Below are 10,954 nucleotides of genomic sequence, written 5' to 3' on the forward strand. Positions count from 1 at the left end.
TGGGCTGTTTTCTTAATAATATCAATCTCACTCTGTAGTCATGCTATTAAAATTTTGAACCAAAATGTATAGTTTTAGGTGTATCCCTATTTAATTCAATCTAATCCAATTATCCATATTTTATTAGATTTGGCCCATTGTTCCAGCTTGTTGAAATCTTTTTTATCTCAATTTTTTCATTCAAAACATAAACTGTTCCTCCTAGCTTCATATCATCTAGAAATTATACAAGCATGCCGTGTTAATCTTCATAATGCTGATATTTATTTAGTTCATTAATATAAATGTTGAACACAACAGCACTGAGGACAGAGAGATGTTTTACACAACATTAGTGGACTCCCTTAATTATAAAATACCATTAATCAATCATTCCTGACAACACATTAGTTCATTTATTTTCCCCATGAAATATTCATCTGTGTTGGAAAAAGAAAAAATATACATCATAATTGTCTCTTGGAGAAATGTTTCAAGCCAAGAGTTTCCCCAAGGCTCCTTTCAAGTCATTATTCCAAAGGCTATAGATGAAAGGGTTCAGTGTAGGGGTGACCACTGTGTACATCACAGTTGCTATCATGTCTTTCTGGGTTGTGTGGGTAGATGTGGGATTGAAATATACACCAATGACAGTTCCATAAAAAAGAGTGACCACAGACAGGTGGGACCCACAGGTAGAAAAGGCCTTCCATTTCCCATGAGCTGATGGGACCTTCCACACAGCAGAAACAATAGGAATGTAAGAGACTGCAATACATATGAAGGGAATTAAAACTACTGGACCCCCTTAAAAAAGAACTAACATTTCATTAATGTGTGTGTCAGAACATGAGAGTTTCATTAAGGTATTTATGTCGCAGAAGAAGTGAAGGATTTTATTATTCATACAAAAAGATAGATGATCTATAAATATGCTATGAACCATTGAAATGAGGTGAGCAGAAACCCAAGGACTGTCACCAACAGGGCACACAGGCGTGAGGTCATGACTGTGCCATAGTGTAAAGGGTGACAGAGAGCCAGGTAGCGGTCATAGGCCATGGCAGAGAGGAGGATGCTGTCTGATGCACTAAAAGCATTGATAAAATACATTTGAGCCAAGCATTCTGGGTAGGAAATGGCATTACTCCCCAATAGATAATTCACCAGCATTTTGGGAACTGTGGTGGAGGTGAAACAGAGATCAAGGAAAGGCAAGTTGGAGAGGAAGAAGTACATGGGAGTATGGAGGCCGAATCAAAGCCAACTGCCAGGATGGTGAGCAGGCTCCCCAGTGTCCCAATGAGGTACATGCCCAGAAATAGCCTGAAGAAGAATTGCTGCTGCTCTGGCTTGTCTGACAGGCCCAGGAGGAGAAATTTCAAGACCCTGGTTTGATTGCTCATTTCTCTGGAGAAAAATGAAAATATAATGAGAATATGTCAGCAGCACAGAGTTCAAAATGAATTGGATATTCCCTAATCCACACACCCCAAACCACCCCGAACAACCAGGAGCCACAAGGGCTCCTTGCTCTTCGCTTCTTTATGCTTGCCAACTCAACCACTGCACCAGAGACATCACTGGGATAAACAAGGCCCAATGGATCCTCTTCTTCTCCCACATCCCCCTCCCTTGCCATCCCAAACAATGACGGGGACTAAATGGTGGCAGAGTTAGATCTATCAGAATGGTTTGAATAGATAGCTCCCCAAAGTCATAATTAGTGAGTCAAGATCAACTAAAAAGATCTCCACGTGTCTGGTCTTGGCCCTGTTCTGTTTAACATCAATGACTTGGATGAAGGCAGATGTCCAGGTTGCTATTCCTCATCTGGTCCAATGGATCACTTGTGCATGAGCCGGGGGGGAGGGGTTCAAATAAGCAATTTTTTCTTAAGTAAAAACATATTTCCATACTTTACAGTGGAAACATTCCTTAGCACCATTAAAACAGTTCAGGAAGATGAAAATAAATGAAATATTTCAGCAGGGAGATTTAAAAAGCTATGAATAAGTAGGCACTCTGGCATCTCAGGAGTTCATCACCAAAAGTTTAAAAAAAAACCTCTTTTCTACTCTTCCTTCACTGAGTCCCAGATCGATCCACCTGGAGTCAACATTAACCCCCCCAAACCCCAGGTCTACAACACAACTTCTTTACTCACAAGGGTCTTTTGACTATTGTTGTCCTTAGAAGGTAGGGTTGGGAGAATGTCCTGGAGTCAGTTCTGATGGCTGGTAATAGTCAATTGTTAAATTTTGGAAAACATTAAAAATCAGGGTTTCATTTATCATTTGGTTGATTGTCTAGATTTAAGAAAGTGATAAAGAAAATGTCAATAATGCAGATTAAATTTAAAAGTGTGTCATACTCCTTTTTTTTTGGGATAGAGCTAGTAATTATGCATTTATCAGCCCACTTCTGGTAGAGGGTTAACTTGGGCCTTCCCAGTTTCATCAGTTTACTGGTCGGTCCACAGCAGTAGCATTGGCATGTACATCTAATTCTTGCAAGACATAACTGAGAGACTTAACTAACAAAAAATGTGTTAGGATCCACAAAGATGTTTGGGCTTAATAAAATGAAATTTAATAGGGATAAACATAGCTTTTTTTAAAGGTGCTATCTAGGGGAATCAGGAAAAGACAGCAGTTTGTCTGAAAATGATCAACAAAAGTCAATAGTGTGTTATTGTAGAAACTAAAAAACTGACTTTTTAAGAGAGATTACCTCTGAGATGAGGGAAGTAATAGTTTTGCAGTTATGTGCCTTGATATTCCATATCCTGACTCCCTGCCTTTTGAAAGGCTTTCTTCCAAGGCTAGAACACCATCTCTCCTCACCAACAACCTCCTGGCTTCCATCAAGATTCAGCCCAAATCTCACCTCTTACAAGGCCTTTCTTGGCTCTCCCCACCCAACCTTTTGCTAGTGCTTTCTCTCTGTGATTATCTTCCATTTGTGGGATAAATAACTTATATTTTCATAGTTGTTTGCTATGTGTCTCCTCCATTAGAGTGTGAGTTCCTTAAGGCCTTAAGGACAGGGATCTTGATTTTGGCTTTGCATACTCAGTGTTTAACATAGTAGTACCAGGTAAACCCTAAGCACTTAATGTATGCTTGGTCACTGACTTTGTTGATTAGTTAATTGGCATGGGTACAATTAGAGCATTGTGTTGAGTTATGAGTGCCACATTTAGGAAGAACATTAGATACAATGATAATGATAATAAAATAGCATTTATGTAGTGCTTTAAGTTTTGCAGACACTGTACAAATATTATCTCATTTGCTCCTCAAATCAGCCCTTGGGAGGCAATGCTATTATTACTCATCCCCTCCTTTAGAGATGAGGAAACTGAGTCAGGCAGAGGTTAAGTGATGTGCCCAGGGTCACTTCACTGGGAAAGTTGGATTTGAATTTAGGTTTTCCCAATTCCAGAATAGCTCAGTGGAAGAATTTTCCCTTACTGCACAGAAGGCCCATGTTTAATTCCCTATCCATGGACATCTTCCCTTTGTGGGAGGATGGATAGAGGTCTGGGCCTGGAATCAAAAAGACTTGCTGCTCTGGTTCTACTTTCTTGAGGTAAAATTAAATAAGTCTAACCCCCTTCTCTATGTTACACTCTTTCATAGCCTCTCTGAGCCATCTGTTCTCCAAGCTAACCCTCACCACTTTCTTCAACCAATCCTTGTTTGACTTGGATTCAAGGACCTTCTTCATCCTGGTTTTCCTCCTTTGTATCCTCTTTAACTTATTAATAATAATCACAACAGCATTTATATAGCACTCTAAGATTGCAAAGCACTTTACAAATATCATCTTATTTCATTCAACATTCCTGGGAGGTAGGTGCTATTATCATCCCCACTTCATAATTGAGGAAACTGAGTCTCAGAGATGTTAAATGTCCTGACCAGTGTCTTGACACAGCTGAACCCTTATTACATGTCTTGAAACAGATAGTAAAGGAAGGATTTGAACTCAGATCTCCCTGATTACAGGCCCAGATCTCTTTCCACTATGTCACCTGACTTGCCCTATTAATGTTAATCCTAAAATATGACACACATACTTGAACACAATAACTCATCTGTAGTCTGAGCAGGGCAGATTATAGTAGCATTGTCATCTCTTTTTCTTTATTCTAGGAAGATGTGCCTCTCTTAATACAACCAATTTTGTTGTTGTTCAGTGGTTTTTTTCAGTCATCTCCAACTCTTTGTGATCTCAGTTTGGTTTTTCTCGGCAAAGATACTGGAGTGGTTTTCCATTTCTTTCTCCAGTTCATTTTATAGATAAGGAAACTGAGGCAAACAAGGTTAAGTGACTTGCCCAGGGTCACACAGCTAGTAAGTGTTTGAGGTCAAATTTGAACTAAGGTCTTCCTAATTCTAGGTCCAGCACTTGACGCACTATGGCACCACCTAGCTGCCCCAAATACAGCCAGAGATTGCATTTATTTTCTCTAACTATATTTCTTTGTAAGAAGGAAAGTTTTTATGGAGGACAAGTTATTTGGAAGTGAAAGCAATGTCTTTTTTTTTTTTTAAAAAGATAGATTGACTAACTTACTAGTCACTTATGTTAAGAAAGTCATTTAGCTTCTTCCTAGTACACAGCCACAATTACACAATCGCCTCTTACAAGTTCTTTATCTGGACAAAACAAGCAAATGAATGGAAAGCACTTTGTAAACGAGTCAGTGCTATAGAAATATTGAGATGATGATGGTCATTGTCATTATTGTTATCATAATTATGGCCACCACCACCATAACCATCCTTATAAGATGACCTCCCTCCTAGTGATGGAGCAGAGATGAACCAGAAGAATGCAGCCTTTCCCCACTTTTTCAGCATTCTCAGTTAAATGTTGGCAAAGGGGCATATGCTGTGGCTTCTGTCAAGGTTCATCTCAAATGCCACCGCCTCAGAAGGCCTACTCTGATACCTACCTCCCATTTTCAGAGTCCTTCCCCTTCCCAATGGAATTACTTTGTACCTGTTTCACCTTGACATTCATGTACATGTTGTTTTCCCTAATAGAGTTTCAGCTCCTGGAGGGCAAGAATTAAGCATCGTGGGTGCTTAATAAATACATGTTGATCAAATGAATGACTGCCCTCTGAACATGCAGTGCAGGTTGAAGCTTTTCTAGGGCCAGTACTTACTGGAGAAGTTGTTGCTAATGTCAGAGACACTTGTGCCCAAACACCAGGCTCCTTGGCCTTCATTCATCCACTCTCTACAGCAGTAAATTCCTGGTTGAGAACTGGTCCATGACTCACATTTTTTTCCCAGGAAGAGGCAGCTGAAGTGCTGGAGAGAGTAGGTTTTATCAGGGTCTGTGGGAAGATCACAGTGGGAGAATGGAAGGACTTCCCAGGACTTTGGCTTTTAAGAATGGATTCCTTGAGCACCTTGTTAGATGGCAAGGAACAGGCTTAATTGCCCTCTTTGCTCCCTCCTTTCCTTTCCCCAATTCTCCCTCTGTGACTTTGCACTGCATATGCTTGAGGGAAAGAATTTTGCAACAAGGATTTTCATTTTTCTCAGAAGTTTACTTTGCTGGAAACGTTTCAGCTAACCCAAGACAAATATCCCTTGCTCCTCTGCTGAAAGGAAAGAACTCAGTTATGTTCTTGTCAGGCAAGAATGATGGATCATAACTAATGAGTAATTAATATTAATTGATTAGGTGTTTTTTTATGTGCCAGGTACTATGCTAGGCACTGGGGATATCTGTCCAAGTGGCCTGGTCCAGATGAATTCATATAGCCAGGCTCAGTTGAACTATGTCTTCAGGTGATAGTAGAGTTATCATATGTGATTACTTATTTGCTTAATTAGTATGTTTTCTACATGTACTTCCATGTATACATTTTGTCTCTGACCAAAGAATGTAAGCACCTTGAAGGCAGGGTGTTGATTCATTCTTTGTTGCTCAATCTCTCATGAAAAAATTGGTCAAGGATTAGAGACTGCTGTGAATTATAAAACCAATGATGCAGAGATAGGACAAATATATAGATAGAAAAAATATTCGGAGCACAGGGATCATTGAAGAAAAAAATTAGTGAGCCCTTCAAAACTTTGTGACTTTAGCAGGCAAACAGAAACAGTCCTGAGGCAGTAGTGGAAAGACTTTGAAAGGACAAGAAGCGAGGTGTGTGTGTGTGTGTGTATGTCTGTCTGTCAAATGGTGGGGAAAGCAATTTGTAGCAGGAGGCACTAGTCCAGGGGTCCTTAGCCTGTGGTAAGTGAATTTATTTTTTGGATATTTCAATTTTAATATAGTAAACTTTCTCTGGAATCTTATGTATTTTATTTGAAGCATTAAAATTTTAGAAAGGGTCTATAGGCTTCAGGGGGTCCATAACACACAAAAAAATTCAGAATCCCTGCCTTAAGAAAGTAAGAACTTAACTATGATTCTGGGTGAGGGACTCTAGAACTTGGAGCCCTCTGGAGCTCTAACATTCTCTGGGGGCAATCAATCAAGAAGATTGTATTAAGTACTTACTCTGAGTCTGGCACTGCATTAAACACTAGAGCTAAAAAATAAAGCAAAACACCTGTTCAAGGTGCTCACAATTTAATGGAGAAATAACATGTAAACAACTATTTATGGACCAGGTGCATACAGCATAAATTGGAAGTAATCTCAGAGCTAAGTCCTAGCAGTGCACCAGATTGAAATGTAATAGGGAAATGTTTCATAAAATAAACAAAAAATATGACATAAAAAGAAGCTAGGACTAGACAACCTTCTAACTTAAGGATTTTCTGATTCAGAGCATTATAAAATTTGAGAGTTTGAGAGACCTCAGCATCAATTTAATTTAGGAATTCTTACCTTGGGATCTACGGGCAACTTAGAGGTTTGTGAATAAATTTCAAAAGGTCTACAAAATTGATAGGAAAATTAATTTTTAATTTTCACCAATTTTAACTACAATATAATATTTCCTTCCATTATAAATATATGCAAGTATTATTAGACTTTTCCAGACTTCCAAAGGGTTCTCTCTCTGTCTCTCTTTCTCTTTCACACACACACACACACACACACACACACAGAAAGAACCTTGATGTATTGTAATCCATGCATTCAGTCAGTCTATAGGCACTTATGAAATATTTACCATGTGCCAGGAATTGTGCTAAGTGCTAAAGAATGTCAAAAAGAAGTCCCTGTCCTCAAGAAGATCACATTTTAGTGAGAGAGATGACATATAAATAAGTAGGTGCATAGCAGATACATATGGAAGAGATGGAACCTTAGAGGGGAAGGTACAAATAGCTGGGAGGACTAGGAAGACCACCTACAGGAAAAGGGATTTGAGCTGAGTCTTGAAGGAAGCCAGGGAATCAACCAGCACAGAAGCATGAAGATGGGAATTGGTGCCTTATGTGAGGAATAGTGAGTGAACCAGAGTAGCTACATGTAGAGTATATGGAGAAAAGTGAAGTATAAGAAGACTGAAGATAGGAAGGGGGCTATATTAGGAAGAGCTATGAATATCAAATAGGAACATTTATTCTTTATCCTAGAGTAATTGCTAATTAGTAGACCTCCCTGGGCATCCAGGAGTCATGGTGGATAGAGCTACATGTCAGGAGTCAGAAAGACACAAGTTCAAATCTGGCTTCACACATTTAATAGCCATGTAACCTTGGCCAAGTCATTTAACTCTGTTTACTTCAGTTTCTTCATCTGTAAAATGAGATAGAGAAGGAAATGGCAAACCACTCCAGTATCTTTGCCAAGAAAGTCCCAAATAGGGTCACAGAGAGTTGGACATGAGTAGAACTGAAACACCTGAACAATGAGAGTTCCATGAGTTGGAGGTGGGGAAAAATGACCATACTTATGCTTTATAGAATCCCCTTGACAGCTAAGTAGAGAATATATTAGAATAGGCAGGCACTTGAATCAGGGATAGTAGTAAGAAGGCTATTGTTGTAATCTGGATCAGAAGTGATGAGGGTCAGAACTAGGACAGCAGCTACATGAGCAGAAAAAAAGAGGACTTCTGTGTGAATGGAGGTTACACAAGAAGTGTTTTCAAGGTAGAAGTGACAAATGAGTTAACTGATAGAATCTGTGAGTGAGAGTAAAAAGTTGAGGATGACATCAAGGTTGCAAACTTGAGTTATTAGGATGGTGGTGCCCTCAGCAGTAATAGAGAAGTTGGAAAGAGGAGTGGGTTTGGGCAGAAAAATAATGTGGTATTTTTTCTTTTTCTTTCCTTTTTGTTAAATTTTTCAACATCCATTTCTATAAGATTTTGAGTTCCAATTTTTTCTACCTCCCTCCCATCTACCTTACCAAGACAACAAGCAATCAGATATAAGCTATACATGTCCAGTGATGTTAAACATATCTCCACACTAGTAAAACAGAGTAAAAGGGGAAAGTCATTAGAAAGAAAAAACAAAAAAAAGTGAAAATAGAATGTTTAGGTTTGCACTCAGACTCCATCATTCCCTCTCTGGATGTTGACAGCATTTTCCATCATGAGTCCTTTGGAATTATCTTAGACCATTGTGTTTCTGAGAAGAACATCGTCCAGTGTTGCTGTTACTGTGTACAATGTTTTCCTGGTTCTTCTCACTTTACTCAGGATCAGTTCATGCAAGTCTTTTCAGGTTTTCCTGAAACCTGTCTGCTCATCATTTCTTATAGCATAGTAGTATTCCATTAAATTCACATACCACAACTTGTTCAGCCATTCCCCAATTGAAGGGCATCACCTTAACATCCAATTCTTTACCACCACAAAAAGAGCTGCTATAAATGTTTTTGTACATGTGAGTCCTTTTCTCTTTTTTAAGATCTCTTTGGGATACAGACCTAGTAGTGGTATTGTTGAGTTATGGGTATGCACAGTTTTATAGCCCTTTGGGAACAGTTCTAAATTGCTCTCCAGAATGGTTGGATCAGTTCACAACTCCACCAATAATGCATTAGAGTTCCAATTTTCCCACATCTCCACATTTGTCATTTTCCTTTTCTGTCACGTTAGCCATTCTGATAGGTTTGAGGTGGTACCTCAGAGTTTTTTTGATTTGCATTTCTTTAGTCAAGAGTGATTTAGAGCATTTTTTTCATGAGGATAGATAACTTTAATTTCTTCATCTGAAAATTGCCTGTTGGGGACAGCTAGGTGGTGCAGTGAACAGAGCATCAGCCCTGGAGTCAGGTGGACCTGAGTTGAAGTCTGGCCTCAGACACTAAATACTCACTAGACGTGTGACGTTGGGCAAGTCACTTAACCTCTAAAAAAGGAGAGAAAAAAAGAAAATTGCCTGTTCATGTCCTTTGACCATTTATCAATTGGGAAATGACTTGCATTCTTATAAATTTGATTTAATTCTCTCTATATATGAGAAATGAGGCCTTTATCAGAAACATTGAAAAATCGTTTCCCAGTTTTCTGCTTTCCTTCTAATCTTGGTTGTATTTTTTTTGCTTATGCAAAACCTTTTTAATTTAATGTAATAAAAATTATCCATTTTGCATTTCATAATGTTCTCTACTTCTTGTTTTGTCATAAATTCTTCCCTTCTTCATAGAGCTGCAGGTAAACTATTCCTTGCTCTCCTAATCTGCTTATGGCCATCACCCATTATTCCTAAATCTTGTACCCGTTTTGACCTTATGTTGGCATACAGTGTGATGCTGTTCTATGCCTAGTTCCTGCCATATTATTTTACTATTTTCTAGCAGTTTTTGTCAAAGAGTGAGGTCTTATTCTAGAAGCTAGTCTTTTGGTTTGTCAGATAGTAAATTACTATTGTCATTGACTGTTGTGTCTTGTATACCTAAACTATTTTAACACTATATTTCTTAGCCAGTATCAAATAGTTTTGATGATTGTCATTTTATTATATAGTTTTAGATCTGGTATGGTTAAGCCGCCTGACTTTGCATTATTTTTCACCAATTCCCTTGATATTCTTAAACTTTTGTTCTTCCAGATGAATTTTGTTATTATTTTCTATAACTCTAAAATAATTTTTGGTAGTTTTATTAGAATAGCATTTAATAAGTAAATTAATTTAGGTAGAATTTTCAATTTTGTTATATTTGCTTGGCTTACCCATGAGCAACTGATGTTTTTTCCAATTGATTAGGTTTGACTTTATTTGTCTGAAAATTATTTTGTAATTATGTTCATATAGTTCCTAGATTTGTCTTAGCATGTAGACTCCCAAATATTTTATATTGTCTACAGTTATTTTAAATGGAGTTTCTTTTTCTAACTCTTATTTTATATCCTGCAATTTTGCTAAAGTTGTTAATTATTTCAGGTAGTTTTTTTAGTTGATTCTCTGCAAAGAATGATAGTTTTGTTTCCTCACTGCTTATTCTAATTTATTAATTTTATTTTTCTTCTCTTATTACTAAAGCTAACATTTCTAGCACTATATTGAATAATAGTGGAGATAATGGGCATCATTGTTTCACTCCTGATATTATTGGGAAAGCTTCCAGCTTATCCCCATTATAATGTGGATTATTATCCCCATTTTAATAATTATATTATAATTATAAATTATAATTAATCCCCATTATAACATATAGTGTTTACTGATGGCTTTAAAGAGATACTACTTATCATTTTAAGGAAAACTCCATGTATTCCTATGCTCTTTATGGTTTTTAATAGGAAGGGGTGCTATATTTTGTCAAAAACCCTTTCTGCATCCATTGAGATAATCATATGATTTTTCTTTTGTTATTCATGTAGTCTATAATGCTGATAGTTTCCCTAATATTGAACCAGCTTTGCATTATTGGTATAAATCCCACTTGATCATAAATTGTGATAAATTGTTGTAATGCCTTTGCTCATATTTTATTTAAAAATTTTGCATCAATATTCATGAGAGAAATTGGTCTATGATTTTCTTTCTCTGTTTTGGCTCTTCCTGCTTTGAGTATCAGCATTATATTT

The 10,954-nt window shown here is 37.6% G+C and overlaps 1 pseudogene; it reads right to left on the bottom strand.

The window, feature by feature from the left end:
• Positions 1-472: 472 nt before the first annotated feature.
• On the bottom strand, positions 473-1,385 carry LOC138172258 (olfactory receptor 1f45-like; annotated as a pseudogene).
• Between the last annotated feature and the right edge of the window lie 9,569 nt (positions 1,386-10,954).

The sequence above is a fragment of the Petaurus breviceps genome, unplaced genomic scaffold (assembly GCF_028583685.1).
Source record: "Petaurus breviceps papuanus isolate PSGF00001 unplaced genomic scaffold, PetGlider_PUasm1.0 523, whole genome shotgun sequence".
In the NCBI taxonomy this organism is placed as follows: domain Eukaryota; kingdom Metazoa; phylum Chordata; class Mammalia; order Diprotodontia; family Petauridae; genus Petaurus; species Petaurus breviceps.